The sequence below is a fragment of the Triturus cristatus genome, chromosome 4_2 (assembly GCF_964204655.1).
Source record: "Triturus cristatus chromosome 4_2, aTriCri1.1, whole genome shotgun sequence".
Taxonomy (NCBI): Eukaryota; Metazoa; Chordata; class Amphibia; order Caudata; family Salamandridae; genus Triturus; species Triturus cristatus.
Window position 1 is genome coordinate 696547054 of NC_140586.1, and position 24511 is coordinate 696571564.

The following is a 24511-nucleotide window of genomic DNA, read 5'->3' on the forward strand; positions in this document are numbered from 1 at the left end:
TGGTCATCTGAAGAGGTAGGTACTCGTGCTCTATGCCTGTACTTTGTTTATTTTCATGGACCCGACTCCCAGGAGGCATGTACAATTGTAGAAGAAAGGCTGCTGTGTCAGAAATGAAACTTGTAATTGGTTGTCATTCTCAGAGATTATTTCAGGAAAGGAACCTCTGAGTGGTTACAATTCTGCTTCCAGACAGGTTCTAAGTTCTGGAAGCCTGCACACTCACTGCATGACCAGAGGAGAGAAAGGAACACTTATCTTTCATCACAAATAGCTGGGCCGTGCCTGCCAGGAGAAGTGATCTGATCTAAAAAGAAGAAAGCACAAGACCTAACTGACTGGAAGCACCATCAAAATGACAGCTTGGAGAACCACGACAGCCCAAGAGACAAAAGGTTGCCCCAGTCCACCTGCCCAGGGAAAATGAGATCTAATTTCCGCTCAAGTAGTTGCTCCAGTCCCTCCAGGAGTCAAGAAAAATAAACCTGCTCTATTTCTGGCCCTCTCATGCCTGTAGGACTTTGTATGTAACATTTTTGACTACAGAAATACTGACCTACATGTATATGAGCTCTAAATTATAGATTACAACTAAAGCAAGCAAAGCATGCACAGCAAAGTAGAGTTTTGCTAGTCTAACTTCACATCTACTTACCTTAATGACATAGTGCAAGTCAATATCTTTGAGTCAATATATTTGCAGGTCGATATTGTGAAGCCAATATCTGTGCAGGTGGATATTTAAAACTTGGTACCACACTTGTTTCTACCTTTTTCTGCTGCTCCAGTGGTACCCAGAGACAATTTGTCTATATTCTCTGGCAAGCAAGAACCATTTGAACCATCGTTTTTGTTTTTATTGTTCTGGAGCTATCACTATTAAACAGTGGCGGTGCGTCCATTGGGGGCGTTGCCCCACTAAGCTGGACAGCCCCAACGCCTCCAATGGACGCACCGCCACGGCAGCTTCTGTTGCTGTATTTGAGTATTTCGCAGCCGAGATTGCAGTCTGTGGGTGTGACGTGTGTGTGGGGGCGGGGCTGCCGCTGACGTGGATAGCGGCGCGCAGCAGTCCAGAGGCAGCAGACAGCAGTGGGCAATGGTGCGTATGTCATGTTTGGGCACTATTCTGCAATCCTGGCCCGAACATGCGCAGACGTGTGTGTGTGGCACTTAGAAATTTGAGTAGTACAGTGGTGAAATACTGACCTACATGTATATGAGCTTTAAATTATAGATTACAACTAAAGCAAGCAAAGCATGCACAGCAAAGTGCAGTTTTGCTAGTCTAACTTCACATCTACTTACCTTAATGACATAGTGCAAGTCAATATCTTTGAGTCAATATATTTGCAGGTCGATATTGTGAAGCCAATATGTGTGCAGGTGGATATTTAAAACTTGGTACCACACTTGTTTCTACCCTTTTCTGCTGCTCCAGTGGTACCCAGAGACAATTTGTCTATATTCTCTGGCAAGCAAGAACCATTTGAACCATCGTTCTTGTTTTTATTGTTCTGGAGCTATCACTATTAAACAGTGGCGGTGCGTCCATTGGGGGCGTTGGGGCGTTGCCCCACTAAGCTGGACAGCCCCAACGCCTCCAATGGACGCACCGCCACGGCAGCTTCTGTTGTTGTATTTGAGTATTTTGCAGCCGAGATTGCAGTCTGTGGGTGTGACGTGTGTGTGGGGGCGGGGCTGCCGCTGATGTGGATAGCGGCGCGCAGCAGTCCAGAGGCAGCAGACAGCAGTGGGCAATGGTGCGCATGTCATGTTTTGGGCACTATTCTGCAATCCTGGCCCGAACATGCGCAGACGTGTGTGTGTGGCACTTAGAAATTTTGAGTAGTACAGTGGTGACTGGAACCCGAGGGTGCTTCTCCTAACGCAGGCCCCCGGGTCTCATTATGGGCAAGGACTAACCCTGCTCTTAAGCCAATCCTGGCGCTACTGGCACAGTGGCGCTGGTAATGCAGCGCCAGGATTGGCTGAGTCTATTCACCGCGTATGGTATGGCCAATCACACTGCGGCAATGTGAAGCCATGGCATGCAGTAGTAATTGGCCATTTCAGTCTCTACGCTGTTCGGCGCACCATGTCACCGCGCGCCAGTGCCTGCTGCCTACCACACGAGTCGACACACACGAGACGACACGACCACGAGGTGCGAGGAGTCACGATCGGAGTCACGAGTCAGAGCGAACACGACGACGAGCAGACGGCCAGCAGCGAGTCAGTCAGTTTTGACTCTACTAGTATGTATGTGCCGATTTGGTATTTCTTATATGTATGTGCCGATTTGATATTTCTTATATGTATGTGCCGGTTTGGTATTTCTTATATGTCGATGATGTATGATGAGCGAGGCGTCAGTGAACATCAGTGCGCCTTACAGAGAACTTTGTATGGCAGCAACAGAAGGTCTCGGACAAGTGGTGATGCAGGCCAGTATGAAGGGCCGCTGAAACCAGAGTGCATAAAACAGGGAGTGAATTTACGACAGAATATTAAACCGTTCCGATTCTGAACAAAGGGATAAAGCGACACAATACTGTAATAAAATAAAACTGACGCGATTCGCCCAAAATCATACTGACTGGGTGCCAGATTGGAAGCTAAGCCTCGAAGCACATGTAACCCATTAATAATAAAAGGGATCTTGTCATGCGCAAACATAGCCCAATGGGCGTCAAGGCGCCTAATTCCAAATCCAGCTCATAGCAAAGTTCCTGCAGCTCAACCTGTGTAAGCTCTAGAGAAGCACCAGGTTTTTAGGGCCTTTTTAAACAGAGCTAAAGAAGGCAGAGTCTTCAGCTCTATCGGCAGGCTGTTCCAAAGTTGTGGAGCAACAACTGAGAAAGCCCTGGCTCCCCATCTGGCGAGCTTAAAACGAGGGACAACAAGTTGAAGCAGCCCTGAAGAACGCAGACTTCTTGAAGGGCAGTAACGAGTAAGCAAGGAGCTGATAGTGCCTTTAGATTCATCCTCCATTGCTCTGTATGTCAGACACAGAATTTTAAAGTTAATTCTGTGCTGAATAGGCAGCCAATGAAGGTCTCTCCTCGCAGCAGTAGCAGAAGAAGACCTGGAGAGATCCAGGACAAAACGTGCAGCAGCATTCTGCACGATTTGCAGTCGATGTATAAGGCCCTTGTTGGCTTCCATGTAAAGAGAGTTGCAATAATCCAACCTGGAGCCAACAAGGGCGACTGCAATCTGCTTGCGAGCTTGAAGTGACAGATAGCTGCGAATTCTATTGAGTGTCCTGATCACGCCCCAGCAGGTCGAGACAGTCCGATTCACCTGTAGGGACATTGAGAGTGAGGTGTCGAACATTACACCCAGATTTCTGGCAGATTGAGATGGAGTCGGGCAGATACCCAGAGAGGAAGGCCACCACTCACTTGACCAAACCTCTTGGTTCTTCCCGAAAATCAAAACCTCAGTCTTATCGCCATTTAGCTTCAGGGAGTTTGCAACCATCCAGTCTGCAACATGTTGCATGCAAGACCGGAAGCCAAAGGCAGATGTTATGACAGAGGATTGAGTCAGCGAAACCATGATCTGGGTGTCGTCGGCATATGATACCACCTCCATCCCCTGCGATCTTACTAGTCTAGCAAGGGGGGCCACGTAGATATTAAACAGGGTGGGACTTAATGCCGACCCCTGTGGCACCCCACATTGCAAAGACTTTGCAGGGGAGAGGTGGTTGCCGAGCATTACTCTTTGTTCCCTATCAAGGAGAAAGGAATTGAGGAGACTCAATGCCGAACCAGTGACACCTGCCTCTCTAAGCCGGGATGTTAAAATGGCAGGGGACAGAGTGTCAAAAGCGGCTGTGAGGTCCAGTAGCACAAGAACAGTTGTTTGTCCAGCGTCCACCTTGCGTCGGATGCTATCGACTACAAAGGTGAGAGCGGATTCTGTGCTGTGGTGTTTTCGAAAACCATGCTGGGTAATGTCAAGACACTCAGAGACTTCAAGAAAAGAGGATAAGTGGCGATTCAGGTGGGCTTCCAAAATTTTTGCGGGTGCAGGGAGCAGAGAGATCGGCCTGAAATTTTTCAGGAGGCCTGGATCGAGTGAAGGCTTCTTTAGGAGCGGCTTCACAATGGCCTTCTTCCATATTGATGGAAAGATGCCTTGAACAATTGCCTTATTCATCACCTCAAGTAAGGGAGGGAGAAGACTGTTCCTACACTCTTTTAATTTTTTGAGCGGCAGTGGATCAAGAGGAGAGGAGGATTTGATCTTATCCAAGAGGCCGTTGAGACCCTCCAAAGACATCAAAGGAAATGCAGAAAGAAGGCTAGGGGGTACTAAAGGAGGACTGAAAGGGACTGATAGAAGATTTTCCGGCAGGGCAAGACGTTGTGCTTCCAAAGAGGTATGAATATCTAAGATCTTAGTATGGAAGAAGTCTGCAATATCGTCACAGAGACGCTGAGAACTGACTACGGGGTCTGGAAGTTGGAGGGAGCACAACGAGTCGGCAATTTTAAAGAGCTCCCTAGAGGAAGTGAGTGAGCTGGTAAGGCTGGAGAAGTATTTCTGCTTCTCCATAATCACTTTCTGCTTGTACTCACGAAGAGCAGACTTATGGGCCTCCCTGTCCATGGGATCCCAAGATTTCCTCCATCTTCTCTCGCTGCTTCTACAGCCCTGTCGTAGTCCTCTGAGATGGTCCGAGAACCATGGTGCTGATGGTTTGCGCCGGGCTACATATCGCAGGGATGCAGGAGCAAGTTTTTCCACTGCATTGGTGATGGAATCCTGCAGATCATGTGCTGCCTCAGCCGCATCCTTTAGTGAAAGAGCCTCTGGTGTGGAAACAAAGGGGGCCAGAACCTCATTCGAGAGATTTCTAAAGTTTCTTCTAGAAACAAAAGGGGTAGTCCCTTTCCTAATCCCATAAGAAAGAGAAAAGGCAAGCTGCAGAGGGACAGCAAGGTGATCAGTCCAGACCAGGGGTAGGGGTAAGCCACTGGAAAGTCTTGTATCATTGGAGAACACCCCGTCAAGGATATGGCCAGCTATATGGGTGGCATTAGTAACAAGCTGGGTAAAATCACAGGATGCAAGAGATTCGACCAGTGATATGGTATCCTTAGAGTGAACCTCATCAAGATGGAAATTGAGGTCACCTAGAATAGTAAAGGAGGGCTTTCCAAAATATGGTTCGAGGATTTTCAATAAATCCAGGGCAAAGTTAGCTCTATACCCAGGCGGCCTATAGATCAGTATGCCCGTGAAAGAGACTGAGGGGGCACAAATGATACAAAAATATAGAGCTTCAAAACAGTCTTGGGGCGAAGACAGTGGCTTAATCGTGCATTCATCTTTATGTTTAAGTGTTCGAGCCCATCGTCTCGCACTCACCATAGTATTATCATCAGCCCCTATTACTTCTAACATTTAAGTTAATTCATTCTTCAGCCCACCTCTCTTGGTTACCAAATACTAGGGAGTGAATTCAACGATTTAACATATTCTAACGAGAAGACTAGTCTGCAAAGAATCTAACACTTGGACGTGATTCAATGATAATTCATCACCAAATACGCTCGTAAAACTGACGGGTGAAGACTGAAGGATGAACTTGGAACACACCTCAAAAAGGAAATGGAAATAAAAGCGTCCAGTTATGAAAAAGCAACTGTGCGAGAAAGTTCTGGCAGTGGCGAAGAAAGATCACTTTATACGAGGCTAACGCCCCCGCCCCCATCCTGGAGGAGTGCTTCGACTATTATGGCGGCCCTGTTGGACATCGCCGCTTTAAAGGGCTCTTTCAGGGCGCTTTACAGCCATTCCCATTTGTCATTACAAAGGGTCATCGACAGCTTGTTGGCGGACTAGACGGACTCTCCCCGCCACACTTATAGGAGCCACGCGCGTGGAGGCAGGGGAATTTTTGGGCGTTTTAAAACTGAATGCAGTAGCTTTAGTATGAAACAAAAAGGAAATATTTATAGAAATGTTGCCTGCTATTGGCCAGACTGTGTTTGCTAATGTGATTTATGCAGGTGGAGGCAATGGGGGAAATAAAGCATGACACGTCCCCGACTCTCACAGAGCTCACTTGCTACCCAGCCCTCTAGCCCACGGCCACTAACCGCCAGCAACTGTGCACGAATTTGCAGTGTCTTAGAATCCCTGTCATTGAGAATTACAGAGAACACCAGTGAGGTGCCTGTTCTCCTCACCACTGAAATGTAAATCGGTGGAAAATTCAGGCGATTTGATAAAAATGCAATCTTGCAAGAATACGGGGACCTAGCGAGAGGGTCAAAGTTCCTGGTGATGCTCAAACACATTCCTCGAGGGATTGGAAAATGTAGAGATCTATTATAGCGGTTGTGGAAATTTAGCCTGCAAACTGAACATTATCTGCGCCATCTTGCCTCTCCCCAGCGCCACGCACAGCGAATGCACGGCCGCCATCTTAGGCACTCCACTCTCTCATTGTCACTCGCCAGCGCATTCCCGTGACGCTGCAAGCATCCCCCGCGTGCCGGCCACCCCCGCTCTCTCATACAGGCCATAAACCCTCTCCTTCTGCGCGACCCTGCTACGGAACCACTTCCGACCGACAACCCATACATGGTCATGCCTCTCCTTTGATAACCCCCTTCCTCTGCGCCCCATTGTCCGAACTGGTCCCAGGCCATCACCTAGCCCTGCGGATGCAGTTTATTGCCCCTACTGTAAGGGAAACACCCCACATCAAAGGGATTACAGTAGATCAAAGCCCCTACTCCCTGAGACCCGACCGGTCACACACACCCCCCAGGAATTGGCGGAATACCCTGCTGCACAATAGCCATCTCCTACTGTGGGTGGGGTGAGAACTTCTACTGTATCTATGTGTGGGATCGGATCTGAACCGGGGCTTCAGGGGATATTCCCCCATACATCAAGGGAATCTCAAGAATGTACTATGTGTAATAAAGCAATAAACCAGTGTATAAGAGACCAGGTCTCAGAGATGCAGCTAGAGCACCTCGTGACGATACCTTGCTGTCTGATCTGATGTGTTCTGCTCCGACGGAATAAAACTTTGTTTCCTGCCTTCCAGTCTCCGGCGCCTGCCTCTTTCATTGGTAAATTATCGAGTGGTATAAGAGGCGATTACCGCCGGGCAAATACTTGAAAGGTTATCGACTGAAACTGCCGCTACCATTTAACAATTGGCGCCCAACGTTGGGCCCATCAGCGACACGTGGATCCAGTGGGAGAGGTCCCGACGACAGAGTGAACGACTGCAACGATCGGGAGAGCTCCTGCCCAATAGACCCTCGTCTGGCAGCCGATCATCCGAACTTCACTGGTTCCGAGCAGACCTCTCTCGAGTGATCTACGGTCCTGACTGGGAACCATCAGGAGTGCCGCGGCAAATACGGAGAGTAGAGGACGATCGGGCGCTGGAGGCGGAAGACGAGAAACTGTCCACGCGGTCCGGGTAAGGTCGTGATACACGACAAAATGCGAAATAATTGATTGATTGTTTAAAGCTTTGGAAATACTAGTATTGCTCATTGATTGTGCTCATTGATTGTTCTCTTTGAGATATTCGCTGTCTACAAACGGGGAGGAGTAGAAATACTCTCTCTCTCTCTCCCTTTGCAGATAGTGAAGGGTAGGTAACGCAGACTTTTGTCCCCGTTGAAACCCGTCATGCCTATCTTTATCTCGCATTGATTGATTGATTGATTGATTGTCCGAACACTAGTTGTTCGATATTGGTTCTTTGGAGGTATTCTCTGCTTACAAATAACGAAGAATAGAGATATTCTGTCTAGTCTTTGCAAGCAGTGAAAAGATAGGTAGTGCTGACTTTTGTCCCCGTTGAAACCCGTCATGCCTATCTTCGCCCCAGTGATTGGTAGTTGGTTCAGCCCGGAACGCTTATTAGAGGTGAACCATCCGGCTCCACTGGAGGGCACCCCTAATAAGGACATGTTCACTAAATATGGACTAGTCGCCGTAGCTTATACCAAGCTATGGCATAAATATACAAAGAAGGACCCCGAGAGTCAGTGGCCACTGATGGGATCCTTCGACGACCATAAGATAGAAGCGCTAGAAATAGCTCTGCGTAGCAATAAGACGACGCCTACTATGCTTGACAGTATCGGCATGTGGCACAAAGAAGCAACGCAACGGAAAAAGAGGGAAGAAGTAAAATCAGAAAACGAATTACGAAAGGCAGATCACCTTGCCGCTAGAAAGTTAGAAGAAGACATAAAGGAGAGAAGGGAAACTAAACTAAGACAGGAGCCCGAAACCTCAGGCCAGTACGCTGTTAGGACCCCTTCATTGCTCTACCCTGAGTTGTCCTCCAAGCAGCGAACGAATGACGAATTACTGTTAGGTCCCCCGATCATTTACATGCCCCCTCCGTATGCACCCTCCCAATCAGTAGTGCAACACCCACAACCCCCGAACACGAGCGAAAGCAGTACAGGGGCCTCGGCCCTCACGGCCTCCGCGCCGGCTGAGCCTCTTGTGCCGAACCCAACGTCGACTACAACGCTAGACGACCATGAGATAGGAAAGAAAGAGTCCACCAGAATGAATCGATTAACTAAGGATGAACGAGCAGGAATTGACAAGATAGTAGGGACGCTGGTGGAGCGAAAAGAAAGTGAGGAGTATATAACAGACGTGTATAACTCGTATGCCGACAGCCGCAGACGACACTTCGTCGTACGGCTCTGTTATCACGCCCTGAATGCATATGAGGATAGGTACCACGATAAAGGTCCCGAAGGCTTAGCGGCCCTATATAGGAAGGTAGACATTGGGGAAGAAAGAGAGGGCGATGTAACGAACCTCTTCACTCGTACACTCGAGGTCTACCGACACCTGAAAGAACATGGACAAACCACCAAAACAGAAACCCCCATAGCAACTAAACCCCAGGGAGGAAGGGCTGATGCCATGATGCCCATCAAAGAAGCTGCCCCCTACTGGGCCCCCCACGGGGTCAGGGAACACACGACGACATCAACCACCAAGATGCGAAGGGAAGGGTTGTATATAACTGGGTCTATCAGCCGTGGGACCGGCAAGATATTTTGACTTTTAGAAAGACTCTACCCGACTTAAGAAAGAAACCAACTGCCTTCTACACGGAATTGGGTACAGCCTTAGGCTCAACGATAATGACGTTAGCAGATATCGACTTGTTCTTTGGGCTATGCCTGCCGGCTGATGTGTGGAAACAAATCCGGAGAGTTGACCACGCTGAGCCGTTCGGATATACCTGGGTACAACTCGATACCATAGATAAACAGCGAGAACCAGGACAGAAACCCCCGAAAGCCATCTTAGAGCTCCCAGACAAGATTGTACAAAAGCTGAAGACTCTAATCCCAGAAAGAAAGGTAGACTGGTCGATAGTGACGGCTTGCCGTCAGAAACCCCAGGAAGATGTGTCTGAATACTTCTCCCGATTCGAGACTGTGTTTTCCGATTACAGTGGCCAAGACATGACCACCGCAACCGGACACCACCTCTTTGTCCAGAATTATGTAAAGGGTCTGTCGCCAGAAGTTTCCCAGAAACTACAGACCAGCGAGAGTAGTTGGGCAGCCTCCAAACCCGCAGCAATTCTCCAGATGGCCCAATACTACGAAAACCAGAAGAACGAGAATGATAGGGCGTCAGAGAAGAAGAAAAAGGAATTAAAGGAGAGGGTAATGATAGCACAGTTGCAAGGGGTGACCATGGGAAGGGAACCCCCGAAAGAGAATTACCAACCAACCGCCCCTAGAAAGCTACCCCCTAGAGATCATACCCCTACACCCTACAAGGGACGGAGAGACTTAGATGGGAATCAATGTGCGTTCTGTAGGGGGTTCGGACACTGGAAATCCCAGTGCCCGGTCCTTCTGGAAATGAACAAGAATAGGGACCCCAGAGACACAGCATATGACCCCAGAAATAGAGGACAGGGACGAGGGCACACGAACAACACCATCAACGACAGGCCAGGCAGACCAAACACCTTTGATCGCCCCCGCCAAAACCAGTGTCAGCAGTCCGACTATGAGAGCACTCATGACTTCGCATAGGACCGCCAGGGGCAAGGGAGGGATCCAGTCGAACTCCGTGTTGACCAGCAAGGTCCTTACGTCACCGCTAAGGTCTTGGGCACAAAATCTCCATTCCTGGTAGATACTGGGGCGACACGTAGTGCGTTATCTAAACGACTGATTCCTAGGGCACCCTTGTCTGGCTCACACGTAACCTCAATAGGCTTTGACGGAACGCCCTCCACTAACCCCTTATCAGCACCAATCTCCTTTGACTTAGAAGATAACACCACTGACACGACCTTTCTGCTCTCCTCCAACACCCCGATGCTATTATGGGACTTGATTTGCTAAAACATTTTCGAGCCACCATCAGATGCTCCCCAGACGGAGTTCGAGTCATCCTACACGATAACCCAGATCTGTCCAGACCCTGTCACACACGGCGTATGCTCTCTATAACCGATGCTGATATGTCCCTACTCGACACATTACCTTCACATCTATGGGCTAAAACCGACTCAGATGTAGGGCGCATGGTGATCGACCCGGTACACATAACCGTCCGACCGGACGCAGTGCTCCCAAAGCTTCCACAGTATCGGATATCACCCGAAGGCGAGAAGGCATTGGTGGAAATCATCGAGTCCCTGGTCGAGGCAGGAGTGGTAGAAGAAGTAGTCAATAATGTTTGCAACAGCCCTATCCTACCCATTGTAAAGAAGCAAGGCGAGGGGGATGAGAAAGCCTACCGTTTCATTGTTGACTTGCGAGAGGTTAACAAAATAGTCATACCCCAGTACCCCGTAGTCTCAGACATCACCACCATCCTCACCCTGATTCCATCCACTGCCACCATCTTTACTGTTATTGACCTCAAGAACGCATTCTTTTCCATCCCCATCCACCCAGACAGCCGCTACCTGTTCGGCTTCACTTTAAAAGCCCGTTCGTACAGATTCTGCAGGGCACCCCAAGGCTACACTGAGAGTCCCAGTATTTACAGCCAAGCCCTCAAGAGGCAACTGGATGCAGTCCAACTACCCGATGGAGTGGTGTTGATACAGTATGTCGATGACATTCTTTTGGCGGCCGACACCACTCCTCTTGCCGTCACAGCCACCATTCACCTCCTCCGCTTCCTTGCGGAGAACGGTCACAAGGTCTCCAGAAAGAAATTGCAATTCTGCCAGCCCCAGGTAACGTATCTAGGCCACCTACTATCCAAAGACGGGAGGAAACTTACCCCTGACCGAATTCAAACCATCCTAGAAACCCCTGTTCCCAAAACTCAGAAGCAAGTACGATCCCTAGTGGGCCTCACCTCCTTTTGTCGACAGTGGTTGCCAAACTTCAGTCTTACCATAAAGCCTCTGCTTTCCCTGCTGGCTAAGGATGCCCCCTTCCCCCTCCCCTGGACACCTGAATGTCAATCCTCCTTCAAAGAATTACGAAACGCCCTCTGCTCGTCCCCAGTCCTAGGAACCCCAGACTACACCAAACCTTTCTCCCTCTACACCCACGAAAGGGAGGGATGTGCGTTGTCTGTCCTAACCCAGTCCATAGGCCCTAAGCAACGCCCTTGTGCCTACTTCTCTGCCACTCTTGACCCCGTAGCCAGAGCTTTGCCCGCCTGCCTTCGAGCAGTAGCCGCCGCTGCTGTCTCTATCCGACAAAGTGAGGGGATCGTGCTCTCGAACCCCCTCACGGTATTGGTACCCCATGCTGTTGACACCCTCCTGAACCAAACCAAGACTCAACACCTGACTAGCGCACGACTGACTGGTTATGAACTGACTCTGCTTGCACCCCACATCACATTGAAACGATGCACCACTCTGAATCCAGCTACACTACTGCCTCTCCCTGACGCTGACCCCAATGCATCCCCTATACATGATTGCGTGACCCTCACCGACGAACAAACCAAGAGTAGGGTTGACCTCCGGGATACTGCCTTCCCGGACCCTGACGGAGAACTGTGGGTGGATGGCTCATGCATCAAGCTCCCCGATGGCACCACCTCAGCTGCCTATGCAGTCACCACAGCCCGAACAGTTGTTGAGACAGCCCGCATCACACAGCGATCCGCACAGGCGGCGGAACTAATTGCTCTTACACGAGCCTGCATCCTGGCAGCAGGGACAACCGCAAACATTTACACAGACAGTCAGTACGCCTTCGGGGTAGTTCACCACTTTGGGCTCTTATGGAAAGAGAGGGGATTCTTGACTTCTCATGGCACACCCATCCTGCATGGAGATCTAGTCTCTGCCCTGACCGAAGCAGTCCTCCTCCCCACACGGTTAGCTGTGATCAAATGCCAGGCACACAAGAAGGTGACAGACATTATAGGACAGGGAAATGCACTGGCTGACATTACTGCCCGAACCACAGCCGAGAATAGGTCCACGACCCGTATGTACGTGACCAGGTCACAAACTGAGAAATGGAAGGATGCTAGGGAAACAATTAGGGATATCCAACTAGCCAGCACACCACACGAGTTAACTGAATGGGCCCGGGTGGGATTGAAGGACGATGACGGTTGCTGGCGAACCAAAGACTTGAACAAATGGTTGTTACCAGATTCATACTTGATCCCCATGCTGACCATGGCACACTCCCCCGCACACATAGGGTCTGCCCCCATGATCGAACTCATCTCCAAAGTCTGGCACAACGACAGAATACCAGACTCAGCCAAACGTCTGGTCCAACATTGCCTAGTATGCCTCCAACACAACCCTGGGAAAGGAACTGCTGTACCCCGGGGAGGGTTTGGGGTCCCCAATCACCCCTTTGAAGTCCTACAAATGGACTATGTCCAGCTAGAAAGGTGCCAAGGTTTAAAGTATGTACTTGTCGTTGTGTGTGCCTTCAGCAAGTGGGTGGAAGCCTACCCAACCCATGACAACACCGCTATGACTACCGCAAAAGTACTACTGAAGGAATTCTTCCCCCGATACGGCCTTTGTCGAATTTTGTGGAGCGACAACGGCCCCCACTTCGTAGCCGAAGTTATCCAACTCATCTTAAAAGGGTTGGGTATAAAACAGAAATTCCATGCGGTCTTCCACCCCCAATCTGCAGGCCTGGTTGAGCGACACAATGCCACATTGAAGCTTAAGATAGCAAAAATAGTCGCCACCACAGGACTAAGATGGCCAGACGCTCTCCCACTAGCATTGCTATCAATGCGTTCCACCCCCACCAAACACCACTTAACCCCCTACGAGGTCGTCTTTGGGCGGCCCATGAACCTTTGGACTGCACCAAAACCAACATCTATCCACGACGTCCCGGACGTCCTCATGTCTGACTATTTGTATAACCTAACTAAGACGTTGTCTGTTATCCATCAGCAGGTGCTGCACGCAATTCCCGATGTTTCCAGGGGCCCCGGGCACGACATCCAACCTGGTGACTTCGTCTTAGTGCGTAACTTCCAGCGCACCAAGAGTCTGGAGCCCCGGTGGACGGGCCCCCTGCAAGTCCTGATCACCACCCGAACAGCTCTTCGAGTGGAGGGGAAACGCAATTGGCTGCATGCACACCACTGCAAGAAGGTATCACCGACCCTGACAACCACGGACAACATCACCGCCCAAGAGGAACTTCTGGACAAAGACCGACCATCCCTGAGCCGCTGCCCGGATACAGAGACACTTGAATTGATTGAATATCCAGATCCCACTGTGCCATCCAAAGAAGGGTATAACTTGCGACGAAAGGAGAGAACTTCGGCTAAGCAGACCACAGGCTAAGTGGAAATCTCAGAACGGTAGCCTAGTCACCTCAAAGGCCACCGGGAGAGAAACTAAAACAAAGTCTGTGGTTCTGCCCGCTACCGAGTCTCTTGAAGGTGATGGAAGCGCCCGACATGAAGATGATGGAAGCAACCGGACGTCCGAAGATCCACTACAAAAACCCAAAGACTGACCGAATGCACAGCTTTAAGACAATAGCACTTTTCATTTCCCTTCTCTTTTGCCTTCTCCTCGTGGTCACCTTCTGGATCATGGAGGAGAGCACACCCGCTCATAAGACATTGCTGACCACCGTTCAACCTACCACCACGAAAGAACACCGTCTGATCTCACTTTCACCCCAACTCCGAGAAAGGCGTAAGGAGTTCTGGAATAACTCTTTTGTGCAGTTGCTCCACCAACACAATCTTGCCACCAACGCCACTAACTGCTGGATCTGTGGATTGCTGCCCCATGCCACTGGGCACTCAATCCCTTTCATCCCTTCACCTTTTTCTGTCCATGGTTCCTGCCTCGCCTGGCTGATCCTCCTGCAGGAGAGCTACAAGGACAATGCCACTTCCGGCAGAACCATGTCACACTTCTACCATGGGTTCTGGCTGAACAAAACTGGTAGAACCTCCGCCCTCTTCTGCCCTCTGAGATCGAACACTTCCTTTCACATGGACATCCCCGCCAAAGAACGAGTTGAAATGCAAGTGTTCAACAATCCAGCCAGACCCACCTTCTCTTACCTCCGAAAACGGACAGCCGCCACCCTAACAGTGGCCCTGTCCGTCATCAACATCACTGGATCTGTATGCCTCGAAGGCCTGGGGGCGCAGCTGGTGGGCCACAGCTCCTGCCTCATCACCCGAACATTGGACTCAGTTGACCCACCCTCCTTTGTTGCCTCCCCGAATATGTACTTCGTCTGTGGTACTAAGGCCTACACCTGGCTCCCGAAAGGTTGGGGAGGCACCTGCTACATCGCCTTCGTCCTTCCCCCGACATATGTGGCTCCAGCAAACCATCACCGACAGAAACGTGCCAAAGACATTGTACAAGCCGACTCCACCGGAGCACAGTTCATGGACGCAGTAAAGGGTCTTGTTCCGCTCTGGGGTCCGATGGCAAACAGCCGTGCCATCCGCCACTTAACCCAGGCAGTCGAAACAGCAATGAACATTACAGCTGGCGCCCTCGCCAACAACACCGCTGAGCTTCAGGCCGTCCGCCTGGTGGCTCTTCAGAACCGCCTTGTTCTAGATGTGGTTCTGGCTGATCGTGGAGGAGCATGCCGCATCATTGGGTCCAGCTGTTGTACCTACGTACCAGACAACTCACCCTCAGTCTACAAAGCAATTGAACACCTCCACAGACTGTGAACAGAGGTCCATCAAGAGCAAGAAGAATGGTCGCTGGGGAGTTGGTTTTGGGACGCTATTAAAAGTTGGGGATGGAGGCTGTTTTCATTTATACTAATACCGATTGTGATACTATGTGGATGTTGCTTGGGGATTCAGTGTCTGCCACCTTTATGTTCGCTTTTTATGAACTGCATCTGCCCTAAGACTTTGAACTTTGAAACAGAGCGGATGAAAGCCCTTTATGAGGTGGAGGTCCGCAGTATTATGGGGATAAATCCGAACTAGACAAGCTGGCGAGATATGTTAAAAGGGAGGACTGTGGAAATTTAGCCTGCAAACTGAACATTATCTGCGCCATCTTGCCTCTCCCCAGCGCCACGCACAGCGAATGCACGGCCGCCATCTTAGGCACTCCACTCTCTCATTGTCACTCGCCAGCGCGTTCCCCTGACGCTGCAAGCATCCCCCGCGCGCCGGCCACCCCCGCTCTCTCATACAGGCCATAAACCCTCTCCTTCTGCGCGACCCTGCTACGGAACCACTTCCGACCGACAACCCATACATGGTCATGCCTCTCCTTTGATAACCCCCTTCCTCTGCGCCCCATTGTCCGAACTGGTCCCAGGCCATCACCTAGCCCTGCGGATGCAGTTTATTGCCCCTACTGTAAGGGAAACACCCCACATCAAAGGGATTACAGTAGATCAAAGCCCCTACTCCCTGAGACCCGACCGGTCACACACACCCCCCAGGAATTGGCGGAATACCCTGCTGCGCAATAGCCATCTCCTACTGTGGGTGGGGTGAGAACTTCTACTGTATCTATGTGTGGGATCGGATCTGAACCGGGGCTTCAGGGGATATTCCCCCATACATCAAGGGAATCTCAAGAATGTACTATGTGTAATAAAGCAATAAACCAGTGTATAAGAGACCAGGTCTCAGAGATGCAGCTAGAGCACCTCGTGACGATACCTTGCTGTCTGATCTGATGTGTTCTGCTCCGATGGAATAAAACTTTGTTTCCTGCCTTCCAGTCTCCGGCGCCTGCCTCTTTCATTGGTAAATTATCGAGTGGTATAAGAGGCGATTACCGCCGGGCAAATACTTGAAAGGTTATCGACTGAAACTGCCGCTACCATTTAACACGGTGGCAGAGAAAGAACAGAGTGCCAACTAGTCAAACAAGCCCCAAGGCGACTGGACACGTGGGTGATCTGCTACAGACCCCTCATCTTTACAACGTTAAGGGGGAGAGCGGGTAACTTGAGCTGTTGATTTCCGGTCCTCGGCACGGCACTTAATTGTCAGGCCGGCTTTAGTGGCAATCCACTAGTGAATAAGCAGCTACCTATGTTATATGACATGATCTCTTTATTACTGTAATAACTGCACTTTCTTCATTGCTTTATTAACCTTTCTGCTTTCTCATATTTGCTTGAAAATGCACCATTTTTCCACTCTTTTTTCAAAATTTTCTCGGGGGGAGAACCCCCCCGAACCACCCTTAGGGTTCGGGTTCGCTCGCTTCGCTCGCTCGCTCGCTATGCTGAAGTATGACAAACATTTTACGCCCCACCACTTTCAAATGTCACTGTCCGCCACTGCTATTAAATATAAGCTAAATGAGTTTCAAGTGGTTAGAGGTGTTCTTAGTGACAGCAGTAGATCCCTTTGACTAGTGGCTTAGTGGACTACCCTGCCACAGAAAAATCTTGACTGCGATCACTAGAAATAGAGAAACTGGCCCCTACACACAAAAAACTATCAATGCACCTATAGTGGGAACTCGCTGACTATTCTGCCACCTGTCCTCTTACCAAAAAATGACGCCCATTTGGGCTCTTTACAAGGCTTTGCACTTCAAAACTACACTTTCCCCCCCAATTAGACACTATTGAGGGGCTACAGTATGACACAGAAGTACCTAAGACTTTTTTATGGGCAAGCACTTATTTTATGGATGGTAAGTTTTTAGGTGCAAAGCATTGTTTCATATTTTAAGTGCCATGCCGGTAAATCCATGCGCTGGAATTGGTAGGGTTGGCACCATTTACACATAAGATAATGGGTGTACAGGTAGCTATATCAAAGGGAAAGCCTCTATTCCAATATCCTTGCCTACATCGGGTCAATCACTCCCCTTCTTTTTCTAAAGGACGCAAATGCATCAGAGAGAAACCTGAGTAGACCCAAAGCATCCCCCCTAGAATGAATGTGCCGTAGACCTCAATGTTGGCCAGATATCTAGCATCTAGTACAATGGAGAAATAATACATTTGCAGTTGTAGAATAGGCTCAGAAGGTACTAGGACCTTCCGGTTTTCTTTGTACACCTTAATTTTAAGTATTGTTCTTTACCTAACTCATATTAAAGTCCTTTTTTTAATAAAGTAAAGCACACACTGAACATTGAAATTATTGAGTGTTATATTATCATTGTTCATTTGTAAAGCGCAACGTTCACCTGGCAGGCATCTTGGCGCTATTAGAGTTCATCCAAAAGATCAAGGACTGGAATAACTGGTACAGACTCCACCCTTAGTTTATTTAGACTAGAGCCAAGTTTTTACATCCTTCCCAAAACTAAGTAGATCTCTGTTTCTTCTAAGGGAGATGGGCAGCTTATTCCAGGCTTGTGCTACCTTAACCTGGAAAGCTCCCCCTCCTACCCTGGTTTTCCTAAACCTGGGTACATGTGTTACGTTAGATGAGGATGACCTCAGCCTCATTGCCGGTTTATAGTAGGTAAATGTATCCTGTAGGAGTCTGGGGCCAGATCCATTTAAGGCCTTATGGACTATGCACATTGCCTTAAAAATTAATCTCTATTTCACTGGGAGCCAGTCTAGTTCTTTTAATGTTAATTTTGCTGAATCAAACCACAATTTATTGAGGGCTAATTTAGCTGCCAGTAGCTGTGTTCTACTGAGTCCCAATAAGAGGGCATTACAGTAATCAATCCTGCTTAAAATTGTACACTGCACTATCAGCTTTCTTGTTGGCTGTGGATGCAAGGGGACAATTTTCCTCAGGTTTCTCATAAGACCATGTTATGTTCCATATAGGTACCCCAATATAGGCTCAGGTGATCACCTAACCTTTCCCCTATATTCTCCATACCATTACACCACATAACGGTTCTTGGGACTGACCTTTTACCTAGTTACCATACTGCTTACAGGACGTAGGGTTTTCCTTGAATACTAGCCTCATCCATTATGCATGAGGATTCTTGGAAACTCAGCAGGAATACCATGTCCTGCATAATAACTATGTACAATGGTAATTCCTTCCGTCATCCTAAGTCTGACATGACACAGCAAGGTAGAACCCCTGAGGGTACCACTTTGGGTATATAAACACCATATCTTGCTGAGGTAGTCAAATGAGAAAAGGACTTCCATGTTGACACACTGACGCGAGACTCTGAGGTTTCTTCACAAAGACCCCCCAGCACACAGTGCTCTAACATTCCTTGCGGTGTGTCCATCTTGAGACCAAGACAATGTCCCACAGTCTCTCACTTCAGGTAATGGGGTTGACCTTATCCTAGAGGGATTCTTGGCTTTTACACCTACATACATGCTAGGTACACTTAGGTACATCTAGTTAGTATTTTATATACTTGCCTATATTCATTATTTTAGCAAGATGGTAGAAATCTACCATACTTTTACTCTATTAGTGTTTCTAATTATTTATATCTGTTTCTGTATAATGGTTTTTTCAGCACACCTATTTTACACTAGAATGATGCTGGCTCAATAAATGCTTATTGAAAAAGTCCCCACCGTTTATTCTGTGTATCTCGCTGGGACAAAGTAAGCATGAGTGACTGAGCAAAATGTATTACACTGTTTCGATGATCCTGAGGGATTAGGGTTGTCATGTTCGATAGTTGCCAAGAACTATTCTCCCCTTGGTAAGAAGGGTTTCTAGTGGCACTGTGAGCTAGCTGGCATTCAGGCTAAGATACCCCTTGGGGGTGACTAGAATAAGTCCGGACACCAATCCTACAGTTTATGCTGTCTAAACGCACAAGTCCTATATAGGTTTATAGGAACTACATGACACCATGGCAGGTAGCCACAGACCTGAGTTTCCATCGAGAGTTTCATATATATCTGCACTCCTAAGTTTCACACCGATTTAGCCCTTATTAAGTCCACTGCTTTTGTCCCTGGCCAGAAGTTATCTGGAAGTTGGCAGGGAACTTTGTTGGGGGGACAGCAAAAGAACTCTGTTTTGCTATAGTAAAAGTATTGTTCCTGAGCCAGTTTGCCATTTCTAATAGGCAACCGTGGAAATCATTCAACTGGTTCGAGTCATCATTGTGCAGAGAAATTATTAATTGGGTGTTGTCTGCGTAGTTTATGAAAGATAGCTCGAAAGATTTAATTAAAGTTAGTAGGGGGTGTAGTCACACACTAAGTAAGATGAAACTTAGAGGAGACCCTTTTGACACTCCGTGTATAAGCTCTTTGAACTGTGATCTGAAAGGGGAGAGAGAGAAACCTTGCCATCTCCCTGATAGATAGGATTCAATCCACTTTAGGAAACTTCCTTCCACCTCAATCTCATTTATCAATAGGATAGTACCCTGGAACACACATGTATATGTGTTTTTTTAATAACAAAGAGAGCAATATGTTTGTCCTGAGAAAGATATAAAGTGAAGTAACACCATCGAAACACGTCGACGCACCACCTGCACAATTCACATTGCTGGCGAGATCAGTTGATACTAAACGGGAGTTAATGTACTGGGTCTCAGTTGGCCTTTTTTTTTTACGAATGTGTAACTTTGTAGGACAATGTGTATTGTCTCTCTTTTAATAGTTGAGGAACTGGCATTATGAATATGTTTTTGATGCTTTTATTAACACAACGGGTATAATCGTGCATGAAATGTTTTATTGTAGTCAATTGTATTAATTGTTTTGAGAAGATTGCACCGTATATGTGCTTATTGCTTTTCATTGTACTAAATAACAAACATATTTTGAGAATATAAGATTTTAATAAACAATTGCACTAATTTCTACTCCTGACGTATTATGGATTTAATGTCTGTGTCTTGTTTATAGTTATATGTGCATGTCTGAGTGTATGAGGTGTTGTCGGTAGAAGTGAATAAGAACCGAGGTAAAAATCTTTTTCACTTGTTAATAGTACCCTATTCCCTTGGTTATACTAAGGGGTCCCTCTCTTTATTTTTTGATATATAGTCACACCATCACCTTTCCCAGAAACTGCGTTAGAGCCAGATGTACGACCCTTTTATTCAGCGCCTCGCAATTTGTGACACATTGCGAGTCGCAAATTGCGAGGCGCTAAATGAAATGTACAACAGTGTGTTTGCACTGTTTTGCGATTCACAATGGGGTCGCAAATTGCGAGGCTCATTAATATTAATGAGCCTCTAGAAATTTGTGAGCCCATTGTGAATGCCAGCCCTCCCAGGGATGGTGGCGTGCTGGACTCATCAGACCACCATGTCTGGGACTGCTTTTTAATAAAGCAGCTGTTTTTTTTAAAATGCAGCCTGTTTTCCTTACAGGAAATCGGGATGCATTGAAAATAGAGAAATTAAACTTTTCAGTTTCATTTTTTAAGGGCAGGCAGTGGTCTCTGGGACCACTGCCTGCTCTTAAAAATATTTTCCCACATACTCACAAAGGGAAAGGGGTCCACTTGGGACCCCTACCCTTTGTGGTTTACCACCTACTTAAAGTAGGTGGTAAACTGTGAGGGTTTTGCGGCCGCAAAACATTAGTACATAGCATGTTGACTCGCTATTAGGAAGGGGTGCCCCTTCCTAATAGCGGTAGTCGCAAATGCTATTAAATAGCATTTGTAAATGCTATTACCCTTTTTTGTGGCGGCAAACGTGAGGCTCTCCCGTTTGCGGTCAGACCGAGCTTGTGTGGGTGCAGACATGAAGAATAAAGGCAGAATCTATAGTGCAAAATTGAACACATGAAAAGCATGTAGCAAGGTATTGAAAAAAAGATATTAGAATCAGTTTAATGTAAATCAGATTAGAAAAATGCTGTCTATCGTGTAATGACCTATAGCATACCAAACAATGTTGCTATAAATATTTCCTTTCTGCTTCTCATTGTTCATGTTAATAAAGAACAGATCAGAAAAAAATCAGTTCTCGGTTTCATTGTTCAAACCGACCTGTAATTATGCTCTGTGGTCTGTCTTTAATCTTGGCTGCTGGCCCTGGCAGCAGGCAGTATGATGTCACAAGTAAACTGTAATCATTTATTACAGCTGAGTAGCTCCTCACGTAATTATCACATGTGACTAGAGGGATCACAGCTTGACTGTAATAAGGACAGTTCATGTAGGGCTTTGTACGGGGTTGTAGCTCTCGTACATTACACCATTCTTGGGCAGGAGCAGAGGAGCACCGCATAAACTGGGCAGATTGTGTGGGCCTCTTGGTAGTTGGAATGTGACTGGTCACTGTAAGGTTTGGCCAGTTTAAATCAGGGATAAGTAGAGGTGAGCTGGTTGGGCCAGGGACCCTGCCTGAAAATCTACTTTCACTATTCTTGTACATATGAGCAGCTTGGTCCAATTAGGGTATTTATAACTTCTATTTGAATCTTGTGCTTCAAGTGTATTGATTATCTCAGCCACCTTATTTACCACACTCATGCCTGGAAAAAACAAACCCCAGCTAATAATACTATAGATAATTATCTTATCCAAGTTGTGGCTAAAATTAACAGCGACAGGAGATCCTCACTGGGATTAGATTCATCCAACCAATTTCAAATGGCCGATAAAGAGTATGGGGATTCCTCGGCTTTACATAATAGTAGTACATCTTGTGTGGCTCATGACCCTCTTTACGATACAAACCCCATTTTGCCTAGTGGCGTAGTTGTTCTTACTGAAGCCAACAGTGGTAGCGAAGGGGTGTCAGTGACATCCACTAATATTGAGTCCCCTTTTTCTACTGCCCCTGTTCCAGCTCCGAGGGTTACTAGGGGTAAAAGTAAGGTTATCCCAAAACGAGGGGGTCTAAGATCTGGCAGAAACAAAATTGCAACCCCTTCGAGGAAAATATCAGAGGACGAGGAGGAGGAGGTTGATCTGCTCAGTGAAGCTCACGTAACCCTTTCTAACGCTCAATTTACTAAACTATGGAGCATGATGGACACAAAAATTAAAGGTATAGTTAAACCCCTGGTTAGTAAAATTGATAAATTAACCGCTGAGGTTAATAGACTAGGTGGTTTACTAGAGAATACTTTGGTGAAGACAGGAAATATTACTGAAGTTGCTGTATCTAGGGTAGAGCCAGTAATGAGTAAAACATCACTTGTTGAGAATAGTGGATCTGACTCTAATCCTGTACCACTGTCTAATGTACCTAGTGGTGCCCTTGTAGATATACCCCCTGTCTCTGCCACTAATAATGCTAACATGGGGAAAGGGTCTTTCGAGCTTGTAGTTGAAGCCTCTCCATTAGTTCTTGTCCTTGCAAATGTCCCCCCTTTGGCTTCTGGGGAGGTCGAATCTGCCCCTTCTTTATTAAATAAATCTTTATCGTGGCTTACTAACAACATGGTAATATCGCCTTGGGGGAAGCAACAATTATCTGTAGAACTTGTTAATGCCAGAAGGGTTGAGTGGATTGGTAACAGCGTTAAGAGGTTCAGAGGGGATTGTGTTGTTCTTAACTTCACTGACCCCGAGGTTTTATCAAACATCTTGCCTAACATCTTGCCTCCACAGCGAAGGTCAACTTCAATTGTACCATTGACCCTGGACTTTTTTTATCCTCGGAAAGGAAGAGGTCCGAATCCTAGTATTCTAAGAACTAAATGGAATGTTGTGACCAATAGGAGTAGTAATGATGCTGGATTTCGCGAATGGGGTCTATGTGTGGAAAATAGATTTTCTGCCCTGTCAAACCTGGATGCTTGTGATTGACAACCATTTCACCATTCATCTGAGTCACGCTCTATTGATGAGCTAGGTCAACGAGTAGGTACTCGTCCTGAGACTGTTAACATGGGGGCCATAGCTGATTCAATTACCGAAAATGTAAAATACAATGGTTTAAACGATACTGTGATGAACGGGCTTGACTCTAGCCCCAAACCTGTAATAGCACATGATATTGGGAACTTATTATCCTGGAATGTGGCCGGGCTATGTTCCAAGCTGGATTGTGGTGATTGGTTTAGGTTTGTTAGCAAGTTTGACGTTTGTATTTTTCAGGAAACATGGGCTTGTGACCCCGTTTTTGCTTTGGGGTACCTAAATTTTCACGTACCAGCTTCCAAGGGCCCTAAAGGGCGTCCGATGGGGGGCCTTACTATATGGGTCAAACAATCTTTAAAGGTCGTTGTAAAAAATGTGGAGACTGATCAAAAAGATATTCAGCTCATTAGACTTACGAGTAATTTATCCTTATCCATCGATATTTATAATATTTATGCCAGAGGTGGAAATGTAGGAAAATCTGAGGTTCTTCTTACCCTGTATAATCTCCTTGAGACACATTCTAGTGGGAAAAACATAATAATTGCAGGGGATTTAAACCGTACGTTTGAACCTCTAGACACAGGCGAAGCCTTTTTAGGTGCAGAGGAAGACAAACAATGGGACATCCCCTTACTAGATACTATCCCAGTAACTCGTTGGACTGAGGATATTCTGGGTTTGAATGCAATGTGCCTTGAACAAGGGTTAAGAGCTTTGAATGGAAGGACAAAGTCAGATAGAGTACCAGCTATGACCTTTAACAATGGGAGAAGCAAAAGTCGTATCGACTATATTATTTGTAGCCTTTCCCTTTGGCCAACTGTTAGAGATATGGTTGTAACAGAAATGCTAGAGAGTGACCATAATCCGCTATGTGTTACTCACAAATGGTGGTCGTCTGAATCCAATGCTTCTATTCCTCTGGATGATTCCCTACCCCCGCTTATTATACCAACAAATGATATGCGTAGGTTAAGATGGACAAGTGTTAGGACCGACCAGCAAGCTATAGAAAATATAGGAGTTGCGACCGATAAGGCCATTATGGCCCTAGACGATGAAGCAGGGATCACTTCAGGTCAAGTCAACACTATTGAAGTTCATGAGTCTCTTTTCCAAGAAATCAAAAGCTACTTTCTGAAACCAGTGAATTCTAAGATGACACGTGTTCATAGAGCAGCTTGCAAGGTGGCCCGAATTTCTTTGGGAGTTGCAATCAAGAGCAAAAACCTGGGGGCCATCCGCTCTGCCAGAAAGTTATACAAAATTTGTATTGCCAAGGCGAAAAAAGATTGGGACGAAGCCCATTGGGACAAGTTGAAGTGTGCTAGTG